General features: G+C 55.5%; 1 protein-coding gene across 4 annotated transcripts in view; it reads left to right on the forward strand.

The window, feature by feature from the left end:
- The window catches only part of AGAP1 (ArfGAP with GTPase domain, ankyrin repeat and PH domain 1), a 556,723-nt gene that overhangs the window by 123,408 nt on the left and 412,212 nt on the right, over nucleotides 1-21,103 (forward strand). The gene's annotated exons all lie outside the window — the stretch shown is intronic.

Genomic DNA, 21,103 nt, shown 5'->3' on the forward strand with positions numbered 1-21,103 from the left:
GGGAGGGGCCGGCACGAGTTGCTCGTTGGCCGCACTCCTGGTGAGTGTGATGGTCACTGCGTGGGTTGTGGGAGGGCTGGCGGGCTGGCGTCCCTCAGGCTCCTCTCAGAGCAGGGGCGTCCGTCTGAAGGTCATCCAGAGAGGGCCAGCAGGCTGCGGGGGTGGATAACCTCATCTGGGTGACGGTGTGGCCTGGGGTCGAGTCCGGGGAATCCCAGTGTTTCCAGGGTGGGCGGAGGGGAGGCTGAGAAGGGAGTTGAGTGCTCCAGCTGGAGCTGGTGCTTGGCGGCTGCCAGGCGGCGGGGGGAGCTCAGGGCAGGTGCAGAGACTTCCCGGGATGTTCTCATGCCCCCCCGCCCCCCATCCTCTCAGTGCTCCTTGATTGGCAGGGCTGTCTGCTGGGCTTCTGGGCATTCAGGGGGCGCGTTTTGTTGGCGGGACGAGCACGGGAACGCTCTCACGGGTAGGTGATAGCAGAGCGGGGCTGGCTGCACCTTCGTCTGTCAAACCCAGGGCAGCGTGTTTACCCCCCGCTGCTGGGCCAGCCATCCCGCTCTGCTTCTCAGAGCTGTGAAAAACACTCTCAGGGCTGGCAAAACTCTTCTGGGACTTCCCTGTTGTGTTGTTTCCGAGGTCTCAGGGGCCCCAGGAGTGGATCACGTCATCAGAAATAGACAGTTTCCTTTTGGCGAAGTTGGCATCTTCGTAATAGTAATTTTCTATCACAGGGTTTGGAGACCCACAGTTGCGTAACAAACAAGTCGAGTTTGGAGTTCCTGTTGTGGCTCAGCAGGTTACGAACCCAACTAGTATCCAAGAGGATGTGGTTGGATCCCTGGCCTCGCTTAGTGGGTTAAGGATCCAGCGTGGCCGTGAGCTGTGGTGTAGGTTGCAGATGTGGCTTCGATCGACCCTTAGCCTGGGAACCTCCCTATGCTGCGGGCGCGGCCCTAAAAAAACAAAAAATGAAACCAGACCAAAAATCCGCCTTTGAGTTTTCCTTGACCTGAGGATCTGCACTGGGTTTTTGGTGTCCCCTGGCCGGTGGCCATCGGCAGGCAGCCTGGTTCCATTTCCCTGTTCAAAGGTGCTTAACCGCCTCCCCGCCGAGCTGTGCCCACAGCATCCCCCACTGGAACGATCCCTCCCCCACCGACTGCAGAGGTGCTGGGTGTGCAGACCTCGTCATCGGGGACTGGACTCCCACGTGCTGTGAGAGCCCGAGATGCTGCAGCATTTGCTGCCTCCGCTTTGGAGTCATGCTGGCGCATCTCCCACGATTCTGGCTGGTTTACTGTGCACTTAAAAAAGGAGAATGATTCCTAATGGCCACGGTGGCCTCGGGCCAGGAGGAAAGGGGCTGTCCCTCCACTTGAGAGTCCAGGGGTCAGGAGAGGCCAGCCTGACACTGGGTGGAAGTACCTTCCAGGAAAGGCATGCTCTGTGCACTACCCCCAGATCACGCGTTCCCCTCTCAGAGCCCAGAAGCGAAGGCGTCCTAAAACCGCAAAGCACCGTTCTCCCCACTGGTAGACGGACAGGCTCGGCTTTCAGAGAGACCAGGACGAGCTGCGTTTCCGATTGTTTCCTGGCGGCTCTGGTCCACACGCGGCTGAGGTCTGTAACTAGGGCTGCCTGCTGGGGAGTGGATGCAGCGGAAGCCGTGAACGGCCCAGGCCGGCCTCTCTCCTCATTTGTGTGTTCTCTTAACCTGCCACCATTTTTATCCCCCTGTCATCTTTAAAGAATGTCTTTGGGGCAAATTCTAAAGAACAGTGGCGGGCGGGCAAACCCTTGGAATGTCACCTTGGAAAGCCTGCCTGACCGAACAGGAGGAGGGTCAGGACATCTGTCGCATGTTGGGTGGGTCGGAAAAGATCGGAGGAGTTCCCGTGGTGGCTCAGCGCTGACCATCCTGACTGGTATCCATGAAAGACGTGAGTTCAATCCCTGGCCTCGCGCAGTGGGACAAGGATCTAGCGTTGTCGTGAGCTGTGGTGTGAGGTCACAGATGCTGCTCAGATCCAGCATTGCTGTGGCTGTGGTGTAGGCTGGCGGCTACAGCTCTGATTTGACCCCTAGCCTGGGGACCTGCATATGCTGTGGGTGTGGCCCTAAAAAGATACCCCTCCCCCCAAAAAAAGAAAAAGATGGGGGAAAAAGTCCTGATCTGTTGAGCTGGATTGAGGCGGGTTAGGAAGTGACTCTGTCTCCCTCCTGAGTGTTTTCTTGCCCAAGAACCATGTCCCAACTCAGCCTGTTTGTCACGAGTGGCCTGACACCGGTGCCGGCTGTGGTTCTCTTTCCCTCGGGGTGTTTAATTCAGGTTATGCTTGGAGGGTGTTTCCCACAGTTCACCCAAAGCCTATGTCCTTGCCCCCCCCACTTAGGGCTGTGCAGTCGGGCGGACCTGCCTACGCGGTGCCGGAAACCATGTATGATGGGAGAGTTGAACTTTGAGACAATACTCTCTCATCTTATAGTTCAGGCAGATACAACTCTACAGAAGTCTGGGAATGACCTCAAAATGTGGAATTCCTTTTTTTTTTTTTTTAAATGCGTCTCGGTCATGTTTTAGGAAAACTTGTAATTAGGAAAGAAATGCCTTTTGTGTGTTGTGTCGAACGCCCGCCTTTGCATTCCGAGGCAGCGGTTCCCAGCACTTTGCTAAATGTCAGGGAGTTAGTGCCGAGGAGCCGGGCGCACCCCTGTCCCTCTCGGGCCTCGGGTTCCTTTCCTGCCCACGTGGCCACCGGCTGTTCTCACACAGAAGCTGCTGCTACTCTGTCTCCATCGAAAGCTTGACCTTTCTCCCTCCTCCTTTCAGCGACATGGTCCTCTCAATGTAAAAAGTCATAGTTGATCAATAACATGATGTCACCGCCCCGTAGGAAACAGTAGTTGTAGAGCCATGGCCTCAGTCTGATTTCACTAGGCTGCCTGATGACCTGTGTTCCCTTCCCTGTGCCCTCCCGCAGCCTGGCTCTTCTGTGTTCGGAGGGGACCAAGCAGAATGCTGCGGAGAGCAGAGCAGCGGCCTTTCCACAGTGCTCCTGGCCTTCCCCGTGTTCGTTCTAGAACAGCGCCGGAGTCTCTCAGACGGGCCTCCCTCCGTCTGTCTGTGTGTCTGTCTGGATCCCTTTTTGGTGATCATTTAGGTCGTTCTCTACTGTTTGGCCATTTCTGCGTCATGTTCTTGCACCTCGAGTCTCTACTTGGCCTGAAGTCCCGACGTGGATTCCTGGGGCCAAGGCAATGCACGGTCCTGTGTCTTCCCACGAATTCCCAGAGGGTCGTCCCAAAGCACCCCACCCACAGGGTGCCCCTCACCCCCTCCGCTCAGCCTTCCTCCTGCCAGGCAGTCACCCCCTGAGTCCTGCTGGCTTGACGCGTGGTCGGTGGGCTTCCTGCTCAAGGGTGCGTTTCTTTCACCTCTAAGGTTCTGGGCATTTAGTGGGGAGTATTTCCAAAGAAGCACAAGACTTGGGGGGTTTCTTCACCTCCTCTTCCCTCCTGGGCCCTTGGGCTGCGGCCGCTGGCATTGATCAGAGGAGGGTTTTCAGGCCTGGGTCACGTTTCTGAAGGGATGGCCCTGAGGCCCTCCTGGGGAGCCTCCCTCGGCCCAGGCATCTGGACGGGATTCGGGCCTTGGCTGGGCCGTCACTGCCGTGGGTGGTTGTGCTGGAATTTGTCCTCTCCCCCTCCCTGTGTCCCAACAGCTGTCGGCAGAGGCGTCCCCAGGGCCCAGCTGTCCAAAGACCACCCCCCCCGGCCCCCCTCAAAGGCAGTGTGCCGGCGGGGGGTGGGGGGAGCAGGCGGCCCTGGCAGCAGGGTCCTCGGGCCTCAGGAAGTCACAGGGCGGCTGAGGCCTCTGTTCATGAGGAAGCGCACACGTGATTTTTGCTTTTAGGTGAAAAAAGTGACTCGGGCTCAGTTTTCACAGCGGATTTCCTGCGGCGGATTGGGAAGGACACAGAGGTGGACCAGACGTGGCAACGTCTTCCTCCTGCTGTGCCCGGCTGGGGGCCGGGGTGGGGGGGACTCGGGCAGGGGAGGCCCAGAACGTGGGGGCTCTTGGAAGGGTTGCAGGGCACGCAAGCGTTTCCCCCGTTATCTTTCAGTCGTCGGGTGGCGTGATGGCAGTGAGCGAGGGCCAGGGAGGAACTGGCTCTCTGGGTGACTTAGAGGCCTGGCTGCCTGTTCAGAGTCACCCAGTGAGACCCGCAGCACGGCCGCTGGGAGCCCGCAGTTATTTCCTTCTCTGTCCGCGGGCCCTGGGGGTCGGTTATCTTGCGCATCCGTTGGAGCCTATAGGAAGGCAGACCCCGAGAAGCTCGCTGCTGAGCCTTAACTCAGAAATAGGCCTTGTGCAAAGAGCAAACGCCTCTTCCCTCCCATCCTGCTCTCCTCATGGGGTCCCTGGTATCTGAGCCAGCACGCGCATTTGCTTCTTCCTGTGATCTTCCCCGGAGAGAAAACTGATTATCTAATCAAAGGAAGCAGGCGACAGAGCCTCGTGGTGTGTGCTGCCCTGTCTGGTGTCCCCGCGGTGCTGGAGGTTGGGGACGAGCGGGAAGGTGGTTCCCCAGCCACGCTGCAGGGCGCTGGCTCGCAGGGCCGCTGTCCCCTTCTGCAGCCGGGGAGCTCTGGGGCCGCAGAGTCAGCCTGGCCAACGTCAGGGGATTGTGTGAGCCGTTTCCGCTGCAGGTGGCTGGGAAGTGCAGGGACTCTTGGAGGCAGGATGAGAGGACGGCAGAAGCGAGTCTGGAAGAGCCGTCAGATTTCTTCCTGAGTAGATAATACAGCGGGGGTGGGGGTGGGGTGGGGGAGGGGAGGGGTCTGCGCCTCCCTGTCACTGTCAGGTGCTCGCCCACGTGGGTGAGCGTCCCGGGGCTTCCTCTGCCTCCTCTTGGTGACCTTTGTCCCTTGGACTTGCAGATGCTCACGTAGGCGTTTCCGAGTGAAAGCATGGAGGCGGCCCTGTTGATCTGAGTGGGGCCCGTCCTCGTGCTCGGCCCTGGAATAGACAGTCCTCGAAGACTTTTAGGCCCCGATTGCAGGTCCGAAGTAGTCTGTCCACGTGGAGGAAGTCCTTGTGATGCCTGGGCGGGGCATTTCGACCACGAGACCATCGGGGGAGAAGCTGGCTACAGCCGCTTCGGGATTTGAGACATAACCCCATGTGGCATTGCGGGCTGTGGCAGTGCGGCCACCTGCTGGTGTCCCCTCCGTTGGTGTGCCCTGAGTGTTGACAGAGAGCTCCATGTGTGATGTCCTGGCTTACACAGAAGTGGTTTGGATGGACACCTGCTGTGCTATCTTGTAAGAATGGCTTTTGTGGGAGTTCCCGTTGTGGCTCAGAGGGTTAAGGCCCTGACACAGTATCCATGAGGATGCAGGTTCAATCCCTGGCCTCGCTCAGTGGGTGTTGCCAAAAGCTGCGGTGTAGGTCACAGATTTGGCTTGGATCTGGCATTGCCAAGGCTGTGGTGTAGGCCTGCAGCTGCAGCTCTGATTCCACCCCTAGCCCGGGAACTGCCATATGCTGCAGGTGCGGCTCTTAAAAAATAAATAAATAAATAAAAAAGAGGAGTTCCTGTCGTGGCTCAGTGGAAACGAATCCAATTAGGAACCATGAGGTTGTGGGTTTGATCCCTGGCTTGCTCAGTGGGTTAAGGATCCGGTGTTGTCGTGAGCTATGTGTGTAGGTCACAGACACGGTTCACATCTGGTGTGGCTGTGGCTGTGGCTGTGGCGTAGCTCTGATGCGACTCCTGGCCTGGGAACCTCCATATGCTGCGGGAGTGGCCCTAAAAAAAAAGCATAAAGTAGAGAAAGTCAAGAGTACTGGGGTGACAGAGTTGAGCGCAAGTGACTTCTTCTCCTGAGCGTCACCCCCTTTGTCCTTAGAAAGCTACACGCGGTTGTGGGCCAGTGATGAGGGGCTTTGGCCGTGGGCGTGTGCATCAGGTGGGCCAGGTGCCCCCTGCCCCTCTTCTTTCTGTCTTCCTGCAACCTCGGGTGGCCCCAGCCTCCCGCCCCTCCCTCCGCCTCCTCTGCCCTCAAGGCAGTGAGGTTTGGTTTCCCTGTTTACCTTTCGCCCCTGGGTTAAGGGTGGGTCCAGGAGTTGTGACGGTGACTCGGTGACTCGTCCTGCATCCCACCCTCGGCCCAGCCCCGTCCCTCCTTGTCGAGAAGCACCGGGGGAGGACCTGCGAGGAGCCTGCAGACCACCGTCTCAGACTTGCTTAAAGGGCCTTAAGTCAGAGGTCCCAGCAGGGCGGCGGCGGCGGCGGCAGCGGCGAGCTTCCGTTGCCCTGAGTGGTTCTGCCCTGGAAGGCGGGTTTTCCATCCCCCGTGAATCCAGCCACACAGCCTGAAAAGTGCGTCCTCCTCTTCGGGCGATGCCGTCTTGGTGTTGCCTTCAAGTTAAAGCCACTGCAAGACCAGAGCAGTGGCCGCTGCAGAACCGCCGTGGTGGGGCTCTGTTCCCGGGGTGGGAGAGAAGCCGGGCACCCCTTCCGCAGCCCGGGCTAAAGCTGCGCTGGGGAAGGTGGGTTGGTCCAGGCCGCTCCCCTCCGAACATCCTCCCGGCCTCCGCCTGTTTCTGTCTTTAAATCAGAAGCAGGGACTTCGGAGTCCGTGTGACCTGGGCTCAGGTTTCTGCGCCTTCCCTCCCTGCACTGCTGTGTGTCTGGCTACCTCCCCTTCAAGGCTCTAGGCTTTTGTTTGGAAAAATAGAGAGGAGTAATGATACCCACCCCCAAACGTCAATGGGGACGCTGTGTGATCAGATCTAAAATGCACGCGGCCGCTCCTGCCACGCTTAACTTGGTCCCACCCGGGTCGCCCTGCTGATGTGCTCAGCACAGTGGCTTCTCTGCTCGGGTCTTGGAGAACCCGGAACCGTGTGCGGGTCCCCAAGGAGGCCGGCCGGACGTTTCCAGAGGGCTTATTTAAAATCCTTGACGTTTTCTGGACTTGAGTTGTGTCACTGCTTAGGGATGGGAAGGGGCCCCGGGAGGGCGGTGGGTGCGGTCACTGGGCAGAGAGTGAGCATCACAGCCCGGAGGCCTGTGTGGGGTGGAGGGGACGTCACTTTTCCCTAAACCGGGGAGCGAGGCCAGAGGAGATGTTTATGTTTCTATTGCGGAGTGAGTCCTAGTGACATTTTGGGTGCAGTTCTGCCTCTGCGTCCAGGAGATGTTAATTTTTCCATTATTCCATCATTGACCTTGTCAAGCGTTAAAAGGCTTTCACACTTGTTGTGTGTCTTTTTAAAAATGTGTTACTGCAATGATCCTTCGATGAATTCAGGGGAAATAAGAGAGGGCGGAGGACAAGAACATTTGGCTTTTTACAGAATCTGTCATTTTAAGACCTGTGCTAAAGTGTTTATCTAAAATGATCTGTGACATCCGTCACGTCAGAAAGGACATCAGTGGTTGACATCCTGGAGCTGCGGTTTGCACACCTGTGTGGAGGTTCATGAGAGACATCTGGAGGCTTCTGGAGACAGATTCCTGGGCCCCACCCCCAGAGATTCTGATTTAGTGGGTCCAAGGTGGGGCCTGAGAGTCTGCATTTCCAACACCTATGCCGTAGTCTGTGGATGCTGCTGGTCTGGGGACCACACGCTGAGGGGCACTGCCCTGGCAGTCCCAGGATTTTAAAGGGAACCATGGATTATACAGTGAATCAAAATGTTACTAGTTTAAGGATCTAGGTCGTGCCAAGGTGTGGTGGGGTTGATGAAGGTGAAATCAATTATAAGGACTTCCGCTCTCCCATTAGATCACGGGCTGGCTTCTTTCATAATTTACTCCTGAGTGTCTTTTACATCAAGGTAGTGGCGTTTTAATTTCTAGCTTGCATTAATTTATGGAGTTTCCCAGGTAACAATTCAGTACGTCAAACTCGATGACCATGTCTCTTGACAATCAGAAAAGTGTTCTTTTAGAGTTTCCGTCGTGGCTCCGTAGTTCATGAACTCAACTAGTAACCGTGAGGTTGCGGGTTCGATCCCTGGCCTCACTCAGTGGGTTGGGAATCCGGCATTTCCGTGAGCTGTGGTGTAGGTTACAGATGTGGCTCGGAACCCGCATTGCAGTGCTTTGCTCTGGGCCGGTGGCTTCAGCTCCAATTGGACCTCTAGCCTGGGAACCTCCATATGCCAAGGGTGCGGCCCAAGAAAAGACAGACCAAAAAAAAAAAAAAAAAAGTTCTTTTGATTGGAAGGCAGTCGTTGGATGGAAAAGATGAAAATAGGAGTTCCCATTGTGGCTCAGCAGGTTGAGAACCTGACGTAGTTTCTGTGAGGATGCTGATCCCTGGCCTTGCTCCACGGGTTCAGAATCTGGTATTGCCCCAAGCTGCAGCGTAGGTTGCAGATGCAGCCTGGATCCAGTTTGGCTATGGCTGTGGTGTAGGCTTTAGCTGCAGCTCCAATTCGACCCCTAGCCCAGGAAGGTCCAAATACTGCAGATACATAAAATAAAGCATTGATGAGGCCCGGGAGGAGTGAAGAGATTGTGAGGGAGCCCCCTGCTGCTCTGGGGGCTGCGGTGGGTTTGTGGGTTTATTCATTTACCCCCGCCCATCTCCGTATCCCCCCGTCCCCCATCCATCCCCCCATCTCTCCATCCATTTCGTGTTGTTCTCGTGGCAGTTCTAGGCACTGGGCATGGAGCACAGAAGAGCGAGGATAAAGCTGCAGGCTCACGCTGTGGCTTGCTTAGCTTCTGAGGTCCTGGGGGTTCTTGCAAACGAGCTTGCCCTCCACCCCCTCACCCTGCTATTCGCAGAAAACTCAACACCAATAAATGTATCCATTTTCAGAGTAGAAAATAAATGTGGTTTCTGCAAATTACAAACCTGTGACTTTAGGTTCAAGGGCAGTTAAAGGTCTAGAAGGACTCCTTAGGAGTGCTTTGTGCTTTGTGGGCAGCGCTAGCCTGCTCCCCGGAAGTCGCCCAGCCAAGACGGAGACAAGATGGGCACCTACTCTGGGCAGTGCCAGCCGGGCGAGAGATCTGGTACCATCGAGAAAACTAGGCTTCGGATACCTGCCCGGCTGTGGTCTTCAAAATCTGTTTTTGAAGTACTCTGATCTCCATTCTGACAAGTTATGGAAGATGTATTTGCAGTGAATGTTACAGACAAATGGCTATTCCTGATGGTTAAAGAGCTCACCCAGATAGGTTCCAGAAACACGACGATTCCCGTCGGTAACCGAACAAAACCCAATAAATCTGAGATGCCGTTATTTGGACAAACAAGCCAAGTGAGGACAATGACACGGGAAGGTCGTTCTTATGGCCCTGATGTGGGGGTGGGGTAGACTGTGACCAAGAAGCCTGGGGTTGGTGGGTAAGGGGGTGGCCAGCATTGAGGACCCCCCCCCCAAATGGCAGAGGAGTCAGTCATTTGCTTTTTCCAGAAAGCAGTTTGGAAATGAGAATGGGTAAAAGGTTTGTACACTGTGACTCAGGAATCATGCTTCTAGGAATCTAAGCTAAAGAAATAGAGCTTTTCATGGTGATTGATGGATTTATTTAAATTTCTGCCCCGACTTGTTCCAAAAAGGATATAAAGCCGCCCACAGAGATGGTTGGGTAATTAAAGACAAAATACCATCCGTGAAAATGTCTGCTCTGGATGAAAATTAGCCTCATGTTACCCAGAGTGTGTTCTAGCCTGAAATGCTTAGGGTTTGGGGCATCCTTTTGTCTTTTGAACTCAATCTCGTAGTGGTTGTTTAACTGGAGAGAAGTACGGAGTGATGCCAACTGTCGATCAGGCATCAAGGTCTAGATCGAGTGTGGCCTTGCCTCCATTTGAAGACACCCCCAGACTGGGCAAGACAGTGGCCGAGCAGCCTTTCCGAAGGCAAAGGGCGGACTCTTCGGGGCGCTCTCTGATCGACCTGCCATAAGCCAGTCTGTCTGGGAGCAGCCACCCCACGCCCCCCTCCGTACTCCCCACCCCCCACCCCCGTGAGGGTGGGCCTGGCTTCCAGGCGTGTCAGTGGACACCACCCAGGCCACCTGGTCACTCTCCAGCTGCTGTCCCTCACAGCTGGAGGCCCTTCCATGGGCTCCCATTTCTCCGATGCCCTGTCTCTTACACCCTCCCTGTTGGTTCTCAGCCTCGAGAAGCTGCCCTGGGCACATTCCTTTTGTCTTTAGGGTGACAGTGTTGATGACACCTTATGAGAACAGGTAGGGGCTGTGGGGAAAGAGGGGTGCACGTGAGCAAAGGAGATTTCACAACCTTGTTGCACGGGCATTGCTGAAGCCTTGGGGAAGAGGGCTCACGGCTGGGGGTACAGGGCGGATCCTGGTGCCTGCCATCCTCTTGCTGCAGTGATCGGCCCAGGCAGGGAGCCCAGCACCAGGAAGGAAAGGAGCCTGGCTCGGGAGGGAGTCGGCTGACTGGATGGGCATCCCTCATCCATCACTCCGTAGCCGCTGGCCCTGGGCAAGCCTTTGACCTCTCAAAGCCCGTTTCCTCCTCTGGAAGGAGGAGGAAGTGGTACCCGACCCCCGTGCGGGGCACCGCCTTGCTTTGCTACTTAAGGAAAAGGGGTAGCCTCCCCGGTCTCGTCCGCCTGATCCGACCCAGTGGTGGTTATTATGGGATGGATGGAGTCGTCAAGGGGAGACGTTCCAAGAAGGATTGAAAGGTGGTTGGTTTCAGGAAAAAGATGTGAAGATAGATTGGAAAAATCACCCTTTTGCTCAGAGCATACAGAAAATTGTTAAAAAGCCAGCCTACATCCAAGTTTAAAAATTAAAAATAGCCTTTCTTATTCAAAACAGTCCCTGTCAACTTTCGAAAAGAGAGAACCTGAGGAGACCAACATCGTAGGTTACTGAGAGGGGTTATAATCAGCATTCTCCAGCTGCTTATTGCAGTCTGGCCTGGGATGAGGTGATAAAAGGCAGGGCAGGGATTGTCTCCGTCACTGTATATTTAATGTAACGTGGGCTTTTTGTTGTTGTTGTTCCCTGGCCTCTCTGTAGCCTATGAAATGGTTGTCAGGAGCCTCAATGGATTCTTCTCTGCCCAATAATGTGTTCACTGCCCTGGTATTTCCTGGACAGCTGGGGCTGCTTAACTATTTAACGGCAGCAAGATGAAGGAAACAGACTTTCCAATTGAATATTTTGATACGTGACGGATTGAAAAAGAGCAACAATATTCTGTATCCCGTATCCTTGTGACTGAATGATAGCAGCTTTAATAGGTGTGGCATCACTTCCCAAGATGGAAAACCAGAGTAAAGAGTAGCTCGCCCAATCCAAGCGTGCCCTCCGATGTCCAGGTGTGGGTTTAGTGGAGAAGATGTGATCCCAGGACGGGGACACGTCTCAAGGGACAGGAGCTAGATATGGGTCATCAGTGGTGCCCCCGGGCCAGTCCTAACGTTGACATGCTCTAACCTAAGCCACAGGACTTTTTAAAGGACAGTCTCTTCCCTTCCCACATGACAGTGCTTGATGATGATTTCATCTGAAAAGCCTCCATCATGGGTCTCTGCTTCATTTTCATAAAGGCAAGTGGTCTTGAGAAAATTAGAATAAAAATATCCAGCATATTCGGTCAGAATCTGAGTTGCCTCTCACAGCTCTATCTGGACCAAATTCAAACATTTATCTGGAGTAAGCAGTGCTTTTTCAATCTTTATGTTGTATCTTTGTCACTATGATTTGCATTCAGGTAAGAAGCCCAGCACACTTTGAAAGAAAATGACTTTCTTTTTTTTTTTTTTTTTTTTTTTTTAATATGACTAATCAATTTTACATTACATATGTGGTTCACATGGTTCTTCCATTAGTACTATACTTGTACTTTCTTATGATGACGTTAATAATATCTGTTCATGGATATATTTTGTTTTTGTTTTTGTTTTTTTGTCTTTTTGCTATTTCTTGGGCCGCTCCCGCGGCATATGGAGGTTCCCAGGCTAGGGGTCGAATCGGAGCTGTAGACGCCAGCCTACGCCAGAGCCACAGCAACGCGGGATCCGAGCCGCGTCTGCAACCTACACCACAGCTCACGGCAACGCCGGATCGTTAACCCACTGAGCAAGGGCAGGGATCGAACCCGCAACCTCATGGTTCCTAGTCGGATTCGTTAACCACTGCGCCACGACGGGAACTCCGAAAATGACTTTCTGATTGACTCCTATAATTTCAAACAGTGCTCTTTCATGAATAAAGAATATTAAGGACTGTACCCAGAGTGATCCCCCCTTTTGCCTTTTTTTTTGAGTTGTGTGATAACAGAAACATCTGTGCATTCCACACAAGGTCAGCTTAGATTTAAAGGCAGGCATATGCTTTGAAAATTAATTCATGCTGGAATTGAGAACATGGAATTACTTAGGTGTCCAGAAGCATCTCGGGCTCACCTCGCTTTTACTTTGGGTCCTGGTCCCTTTATTTCACCCACATCCTACCCCCTACACTCAACTTCCAAAGTGAAAGCGGATGGAGAGAGCAGACCAGTGCTGAGTGCTTTTATCTGATCAAACTAAAGCAATGAAAATGTTTCTCAAGCCAGGCTGTGTGTGAGCAGAGAAGTTATATTGGAGAGAAGCAGATGATTCCTGGGTTGCCGTATCAGTTGCTTTGGAGTCGGATGCCTTGTATTCTGTGCAAGTAATCTTGATTTACGTGCAATATATATACATTACAGCTACAACGTATATTACATATTATATAATGTCTGCAACATACATGTGTATAATATAAGCAATATATTTATATATTATATGTGCAATGTATATACGTTATATAATACAGGCATATATAGATTATATATTTAATATGTTCATATATATTTATATAACATTCACATTTATAGGTAAACATATATGATATTTATGTATATTCATGCTTGAATTTGTTCAGTGGAGATTTCCAAGCTCCCTTTTTTTTTCCCCCAGTGAGGCTGGGTCCTGCATGCTGTGGACGCATCTCCTTTGGAACCAGACCCTGGTTTTTGATCTGGAGATTTATAGGAGAGGGAGGGGGCAAGGCACAGTGAAGGGAGGCGGTTGGGGCTTTGCCAGCTTCCACTAATGAGCGGGGTTGCACAGACTCAGTCGGACAAGCAAGGACAGCGTTGTGGCTGGGGTGTGGCCCACTGAAGGTCCCCTTGCCGGTGAGCCCGTAGGAGTTGTCCTGTACCCCAGGTCACAGCCCGTCCCACCGGCCTGGGGGGCAGGTCCCTCCTGCTGCTGCTGGCTGAGGACCCCAGGCAGGGGAGGATGTTGCTTTCGTTGGTCCTGTTGCCTTATTACCACTGCCGAGACAGATGCTTGGGTTTGGACATGACACACCTTTTTGGCAGGACAGTCCTTGTACGCTTGCTTTTAGGGCTAGGGTTAGAAAAAAAAAGTTTCAAGCCTAAAAGCTTGATTACATGGAGTGGACAGTGCATTCTGAACAGAAGAGCTGGGGAGGAAAAGGAGAGACAGTCCGTTCCCCTCCGCGCCAGGGGTCTTTGGTTGGAGCTGCTGACCGCGCACGTGGGTTCTCTCTTCATTATTTGAGCGAGACATGCCTGGTTTTCAATGGATCCAGGAACGTGTTCCGTGGAAAGGCAGAAACGCGGGTCCTTCCCACACATGTGCCGGCTCTTCCCTGTAGTCTCCCCAGGAGGAGGGCGGGAGCCTGGGAGGGGAGCCTTGGCTTCCTCTGGAAGAGCCCAGGCTTGTCTCTCTCCACCAGCTCCTGACTGGTGCTCTGGTGCTGCCCTGGGTAGCCCAGGAGCCCGGCTGAGTTGGGGTCGCTTTGAGTTTTTAACTGAGAAAAGGGCCTTTTGGAAACCCAAATGGGACCATTACACACGGACCGCACCCCTTGCTTTGAGAATCCTGTTATTGATGAACCGTGATGGATGGATGATGCCATGAGCTGGGTGTGTCCCCCAGAAGCCGTCTGTTGAAGCCCTAAACCGCACCCCCCAGCCCCGCTCCAGTGCCTCTGAACAGGACTGTATTTCGAGGCAGGGTCTTTAAAGAGCCTGTGAAGTTAAAACAAGGCACTGAGGTGGCTGCTACTGCAGTCAGGCTGGTTTCCTACGTTGTAAGAAGGAGGTTAGGACGCAGACAGGCACAGAGGAAAGAGGACCTGAAGACACGGGAGAAAACGCCACCGACAAGCCACATAGGGAGACAGCAGAAGAAATCAACCCTGCCCACACCCCGACTTCAGACTCAACTGCTGGAGCTGCAAGAAAACACATTTCTTCTGTTTAAATCCTCAAGTCTGATCCTTTTTTTTTTTTTTTAATTGACTGCACTTGCGGCATGTGGAGGTTCCTGGGCTGGGGACTGAATTCCAGCTGCAGCAGTGCCAGATCCTTTAACCCACTGTGCCACGGCGGGGGATTGATGAACCCATGCCTCCGAAGCGACCTGAGCCACTGTAGTCAGATTCTTAACCCACGGCGCCACGGCTGTGATACTTTGTGATGGCAGCCCGAGCAGACAAGGGCAGAGATGTTTCCAATGTCATTGCGAACTTTCTCTTGGCAGTCAAGGTCATTGAAACCTTGGTGGCCGATGAAATATTTATGGACATTTTCCTTTATGCTTTACCCCTTTTAGAAGCATTTCTGTTTATTTGTGCGCCCTGTTTTCTATTAGCAAAATGAATGTTTTCTGTTCCTGGAAATAACGAGATTTTGCTTTAGAAATAGCACTGTTAGTGCAGCGCTTGGAGGGACAGAGTCGACAAAGGCTCGAAATGTCTGGCCGTCTCCTGGGCGACGTGCAGGTTTCCTGATGCCTTCGTCTTGGTCCTGCTGCCACTGTATCTGGAGTGTGTCTGATGCTAGGAGTTGATGGCTTTGTGCGTGAGTACTTCCACTTTCAGAGCGGGGGGGCTGCGGTTTGACAGACTTTCCTGCTGCCCTCCAGGGTCAGGGCCAAGGGCCTGGGAGGCAGAGGAGTGACAGGGCCCTGGGGGGCACAGTGGCGGCGGGGGCAGGTGCAGGGGCTGCGGGCTCCCCAGGCGGAGGCGTGCACATCAGGTGACCTGGCAGTGGACTTGGCGATCTGGGGCAACTAGGTTTTCTTGGGAGGGCTGCCCAGGAGTTGGGCTGGAGGCCTGCGCCTGCTCAAAGCAGGGGAGGGGAGGGGGCCGAGGGCTCTGCTCAGCCCTTCTCAGAACCTCAGAAGGACAGAGGGTCTGGAGCGGGGAGATTTGGGGATAATGCTGACCCCTGGACTGGTACCTTGTCCCTAGAGATGCAGTTGAAATGGGAGCCTGCTTTGCCCCAAGCTGCCTTGAATTTTCAGCGTCCCCGCTCTTGGAACTGGGTGAGGGCCTGTGTGTGTGTGTCTGCCTTCCTTCTTGACTGCCTACCTGCTCCCGAAGTCTCTGCCACTCTGACATCCGTTCCTCACGCCCACCCCGCACCCAGTAGAGCTCGATGACGTTCCCCGACTCTCTTTGCAAAGCCCTCGTCCTGCTCCGGGCCCAGCTTCCTCTCCAGCCTTCCAGAGCGGGGTCAGCCACACCCCTTGGGCACAGCCGGTGCTTTTTGGAGGGAAGGCATATCTGGACCACTCCAGTCCAGCTCCGGGCATTACTGGGAGGTCCAGGGCACCTTTTCCATCTCTCTGTGACTCACCTCCCAAATCTCTAAAATGGGGATAATTGCAGAGCTGCCCTCTGTGAAGGGCCTCCAGCTGAGCCAGGCCTTGGTCACGTTGGGAAGGGGGGAGCCCAGGGCGAGTCTGCCTGAGCCTTGAGGCCCCACGTGGGGAGGCCTGGGCTGCAGGAGGAGGGCGGTGGGGTGCGGGCTCCTTGGGGGTCTGGGCGGAAGTGCCAGGAACGCTGGGTTGGGGGTGGGCCTGGCCACCCTGCTGGTGGCCTAGTATCTTTGAAGCCTGGGGTGAAGCCTGAAGTAGACTGGCGCCTCCCACGCGAGGCTTTGGTCCTGGAAATCTTCAATCAGTGTGAAATACCTTTTTATATCTTGTCTGGAAGGGGGCGGGTAAACTGGGTTGCTCACAAAAGAATGGCCCCACCACCGCCCTCCAGCCTTTGTCACGAGTGAGACCTGCTTCTGGCCCCGCAGCAGGAGGTGGGCCCGGCCCCCCCCACCCTCCCCTCCCACGCAGGCCTGGGGGAGGAGGTGCGAGCAAGTCGCAAGGCCCACCTTCGTTCCTTTGAGGACAGCCCGCGAAGGCTGGAAAGTTCCAGAGGGTGGCCATCTCAAGCATTACATTTCCTTGACCATGAACTTGTAATTCTTCCTGAGAAAGAGGCCTTTTGCGTGAACATTCTGCTGCCTGGTGTCACCTCTTTTTGTGTCCAGAAATTTCCAGCGGCAGCTGTTGCTTCTCTCTCCGTAATTCTGGGACAGTTTGGGTGCAGCGAGGTGCTGTGTGCAGAGAGGCCCTCTCCGTGGGTGCGGGCAGCTCCGACAGTGCCCCTGAACCGGCCACGTGAAAAGTGAACGCCGTTAGTTCTAGAACTTCCGCAGTGCCAGGTGCTGAGCGTTACTGCGGGGGGGAGGGCCCCTTATGAACCTCTCTTTAAAGAGTTCTGAGTTCTCTCGGATTCTCTGTCTTCGAGGGTGTTGTCAGCACCTGGAGTCAACAGCCTGCGTTTCATTCTGTCGCAGTGAAGGCCGGGTGCCGGCCGGGTAGCCTCTGCTGTCTGAATCCAGGTGAGCAGGGGGAGCACCCCATCCTGGGTGGCATCCTGGGCACGGTCCAGGCCCAGGCCGGAAGGGTGGGCATTCCCACCCCGCGGTCCCTCCAAGGAAGGCTTTCTGGAAGCTGCAACCTCTCTCCCCTCTGACCACTGCACACGTGTGCGGGCACCTTCCTAGCCTTCCCCGGGGGGTGGCAGTGACCCTGGGAGGGGAGACTCGGCTTCCCCTGGAAAGGCCTGGGCTTGTCTCTCTCCTTCAAATGAAGCCTCTGGGAGTGCCCGTCGTGGCTTAGCGGTAACAAACCTGACTAGTATCCATGAGGACTCGGGTTTGATCCCTGGCCTTGCTCAGTGGGTTGAGGATCCGGCGTTGCCGTGGCTGTGGTGTAGGCTGGCAGCTTTAGCTCCAATTCGACCCCTCGCCTGGACTCTCCAAACGCTGCAGGTGTGGCCCTAAAAAGAAAAGCAGCATCATCCTCTGGGGAGACCCCCGCCCCCGTCATGTTTGTGTGTTTGCCGCCGAGGGGGGGCATCTTTTCTCAGGGGCGGCCGCCCAGGGCCGGATGCTCTGAGGAGTTTTGTGGCCGGGGAAGAAGTGAGTCACCCTCTTCTGTGTGTCTTTCCCTAACCCCTGGGGACTCCGTGGGTCCCCTCGGGGTGGGGGACCGCTGTGCGGGGTGGCGGTGCAAAGCAGGGCATCTGAGGGGGGCGGCTGGGCAAGTCGGCTGACCTCTGCCGCTCTTTGTGCCATGGCCTCGGCCTTCCTGCCCTGTTGGGCTCGCGACTGGAAGCGGCCTCCGGGTTGATCAGACTCTCCATGAGGCAGCGTTTCTTGAGCACAGCGCTGCTAAGGGCTGGGGCTTAGAGACGGGGTTGCGGGCCCGAGTCAGGGACCCTGGTCTTCGGGGGGCGGGGGGGCGTGTGGTGTAGTGAGTGTCAGGTTGGAACAGGGCGATTGGACAAGGAAGGGGTGTGCACAGGTGTGGGGGGCTCACGGACTCCTGAGCCCTGGTGACCAGAGGGGTCAGCTGGTCCCGCAGCTTCGCCGCAGGCGCTGGGGGCGTGGGGGCGGCCGTAGAATGGAGCATCCTGGGGGGCAGCAGACAACACGTGCTGCTCTCAGCGCCGGGCCGGCAGGTGCTTCTCATCGGCACGGCCTTTGGTCACCACCTCTGCTTTGTGAGACTGGGGACAGAGACTCAAGGTCACTTTCCCAAAGTCTCAAGGTGGGGTGGGGGCGTGGTTTGCGTCCTTCTGGCCTTGGAGCCCAGCCCCCAGCTGCTCCTTATGTACAGCAGGGGTGGGTGGGGCTGTCCCGGGCACCAGTGCAGGAGGGGGCCTTTTATCCTGCAGGTGGCCCGAGTCTCTGGGGGGTCTGAGCGGGAATTATACCCTAAAAGTCCATTGCAGCAGAAAGGATGTCGCCTGGGAGGGGGGCAGGAGAGGCTCTTGTTTCTGCTTTTTATTAGCAGGAGCTAAGCGAGCATTTTCGTGGGGTGACTGTGATTGTTGGTACACGGCCCGTGCGTCAGCACAGAGCAGGAGAGACAGGTGTGGTTGCGTGGCCCGTGTGAGGCCACTCTGGATGCTGGCCTGAAGTCTTCCTAAGGGGGCCTGGGCCAAGGCACTTTCAGGGAAGGCAGAAGCTTGGGCAGTGGGGTGGGGAAGGGGGTGGGGGCTGCAGGCCACCAGTGCCCAGCCCTTTCCGCTCTGCCCGCGTCTATCTGCAGGGGGCTTGGGGTCCCTACCCTTGAGCTTGCAGGAGAGTCTCCTGAAGTGTGGAGGGTCTGGCGGGGGCTGCACGCTCAGTGGACACATCGTGAGGAACGCAGTGCAGTGGGATGGGTCGTCCTTTGGGGTGAGGGGAGGGGGAGGGGTCTCTGGGGCATCAGAGGCTGGCAGGGCTATAGCTGGAGCAGAGACGGGATAGCTCGTGGCTTTGGCTGCCGGTGCAAGGATCCGAAGGACTGGGCAGGGAAGGGTGCTCCGGTGGAAGTTCTAGAAGGAGAGAAGGGCCAGCACGGAGGGTCCGACCTCTCCTTCTAGAAGGGCCGTCCTGGCTGTTGGAGGCCAGGCTGGCGGGGCTGCCTTAGCGGGCGTTTGGCTCTGGGAAGGGGCCCTGAGAAGCTGGTGAAGGGAAAGGCCTGGGCTGAGGAGGTGGGTGTGGCCCGGTCCTCCGCTCGGACCCTGGACTCCCCTGGCCGCCTCCCTTTGTAGGGAGTGACAGGAACAAAGGCATCCAGGGTTGGCGCCTAAACCCATGCTCTGTATCACTCATCGCCAAGCCCACTAGTCATGCCCTGAGGGGTATGGGACTTGAGCTTAGAGGCTTCTCAGGCTGCCTTTGATCCACCTGCCCCTGGGCAGATCAGGCGCCATGAACCTTCTTTTCCAACTTCGGAAAAGTCTGGTGCTGATTCATAACCAGCTTGCAGTTTAGCAACACTCCTGGGGACAGAGCTGGCGTTGGGGGCAGCGGGGTGGGGGGGGCAGAGTTTTGAGACCCGCCGATTGGCCATAGCAGATTTATTTATCATTTCCCCCCTCAGTCTGTCTTTTTTCATGGAAGGTTCTGGGGTTGGTGGTGATTTTTCAGAGGAAGCGAGCCTGACACAACATGATAATTGGGGCGCATAAGGAGGCGCATGAAGGAGGCGCATAAGGCCCCACTCCCCCAACTTCCTGCTGCAGGAACCCCTCGCCCCTGCCCTTGGCACGCTGGGCGCTGACAGCCTGTGTGTGGCAGGCGGATGAGAGGACAGAGGTTTTATTCCTTCTTCCTGTGTCACAGCTGATCCTGGTGTCCCCAGAGCTTGAATGCAAATTGTCGCTGACGAGGGGGTGGCTGCTGCCACCAGCCGCCCTGAAGTGTTTATCCTCTGAGTCTGGGGACCAGGAGCTGGTGACACACTGGCTAATGAAGGCAGGAGGCTACTCACGTGTCTCCCACTGCGGATTTGGGGCGGGCATGGGGGGGGACGGTGAGGTTTCGAACAGGCATCTTAGTCATGTTTTTAGCATTTAGAGGAAAACGTATCAAACCTGTACGTCCCCGGGGCACAGATGAAAGATTTCCAGATATTTTGGCGGCCAAACCACACACGGTATGTGGTAGTGATAACTCCTGAGAAAATAGGCTTGTCTTTGGTGAGCTTTGTGACAGTGCCGACAGTAATCCCCAAGGCATCATTTGTGTCCTTGGTTTCGACTCTCACGGAAGTTCGGGATTTTACGAATCTTTGGGGTCCGTGGATCTGAAGACCAGCCTGCTTTAGTAAACATCCAGCTGCTGTGAGACCCGTTGAAGGGGCTGATCTTTGACAGCCTCTGGCATTTGTTTCTATTCCAGAGGCGGCCAGGAGGGTCCAGGCCAGACCCTTGCTGGGTTTGAACTGTCGGGTCTGGAGGACCATTGAGCAGCCTTACTGGGGGGTCCCGCAGAGGAAGGTGTTACCAGATAGGCTGGTGCCGGAGCCCCCTGCACCCCCGAAGGCTGGGAGGATTAGGGCATCCCTGGGTTTTCTCCATGCAAATCCCAAAGCTTCTTTGCAGCTGTTCAGGGGACAGGTGCAAAGTTGGGGGTTGGTCTTGATGAAATCCTTCTGACGCCTCAGCCGACTCTCCACAGAGCTAGGGGAGCAGCCTCGTGGGGAGCCCTGGCTGCAGCCAGCGCCCAGTACCCTAAGGGTGACCCTAAGTGGGAGCTGCTGAGGTGGTCACACCCAGCAGTGGCGTTTGTTTCCAGAGAGTGGCAATGAATGGGCTTGGCTCTGGTCCTCCCTTCAGCCACTTCGGCCTGACACAGGCCTGTACTGGGGAGTACGAATCGACTCCTAAGGGATTTGGGCATAGTTTTGAAACCAAGCCCGCTTTTCAGGGGTCTCCTTACGTGGATGTGAGGTTTCCGCTTGGCTTCCGACGCTTCCTGGGGGCTGCAGTACCGGCTGTGGCCGGCCCGCTCCTCTGTTCCCGCGGTGGCCTCCGGCAGGTCGGCTTCCCTGGAGGCTGCTTTATCTGCGAAATGGGTCAGATGGAGATCTCTTCCAGCCCTGGCTCTCTGCACTTTAAACGGCGGCTCCCGTGTATAGAGGATGGAGTGACACTGCTCTGACCTAGTGCAGGAGGGGACCCTGTGACAAGGCAGCTCCAGCCCTGTTTCCGTGGTCCCTCCAGCCTGCCCCCCACGTCCCTGCCGGGTTCGAGGCCTCCTGGAGGGAAGCCAGGAGCTTAGCTGAGATCCCACAGGCTCTCTGATGCATTGTCCACACCCGGGCAGGCACGCATGGGTCCAAGTCTTCAAGCCTCTTGCTTAGGACATGTTCTGATTAAACACAACACAATATTGCTTTGGGTTTTAAATAGTTACTGCAGGCAGAGCTTCATTATTGTCCTTTGCAGCATCTCAGTCACATCCATGACGCTCA

This window comes from Sus scrofa, chromosome 15 (assembly GCF_000003025.6).
Source record: "Sus scrofa isolate TJ Tabasco breed Duroc chromosome 15, Sscrofa11.1, whole genome shotgun sequence".
Taxonomy (NCBI): domain Eukaryota; kingdom Metazoa; phylum Chordata; class Mammalia; order Artiodactyla; family Suidae; genus Sus; species Sus scrofa.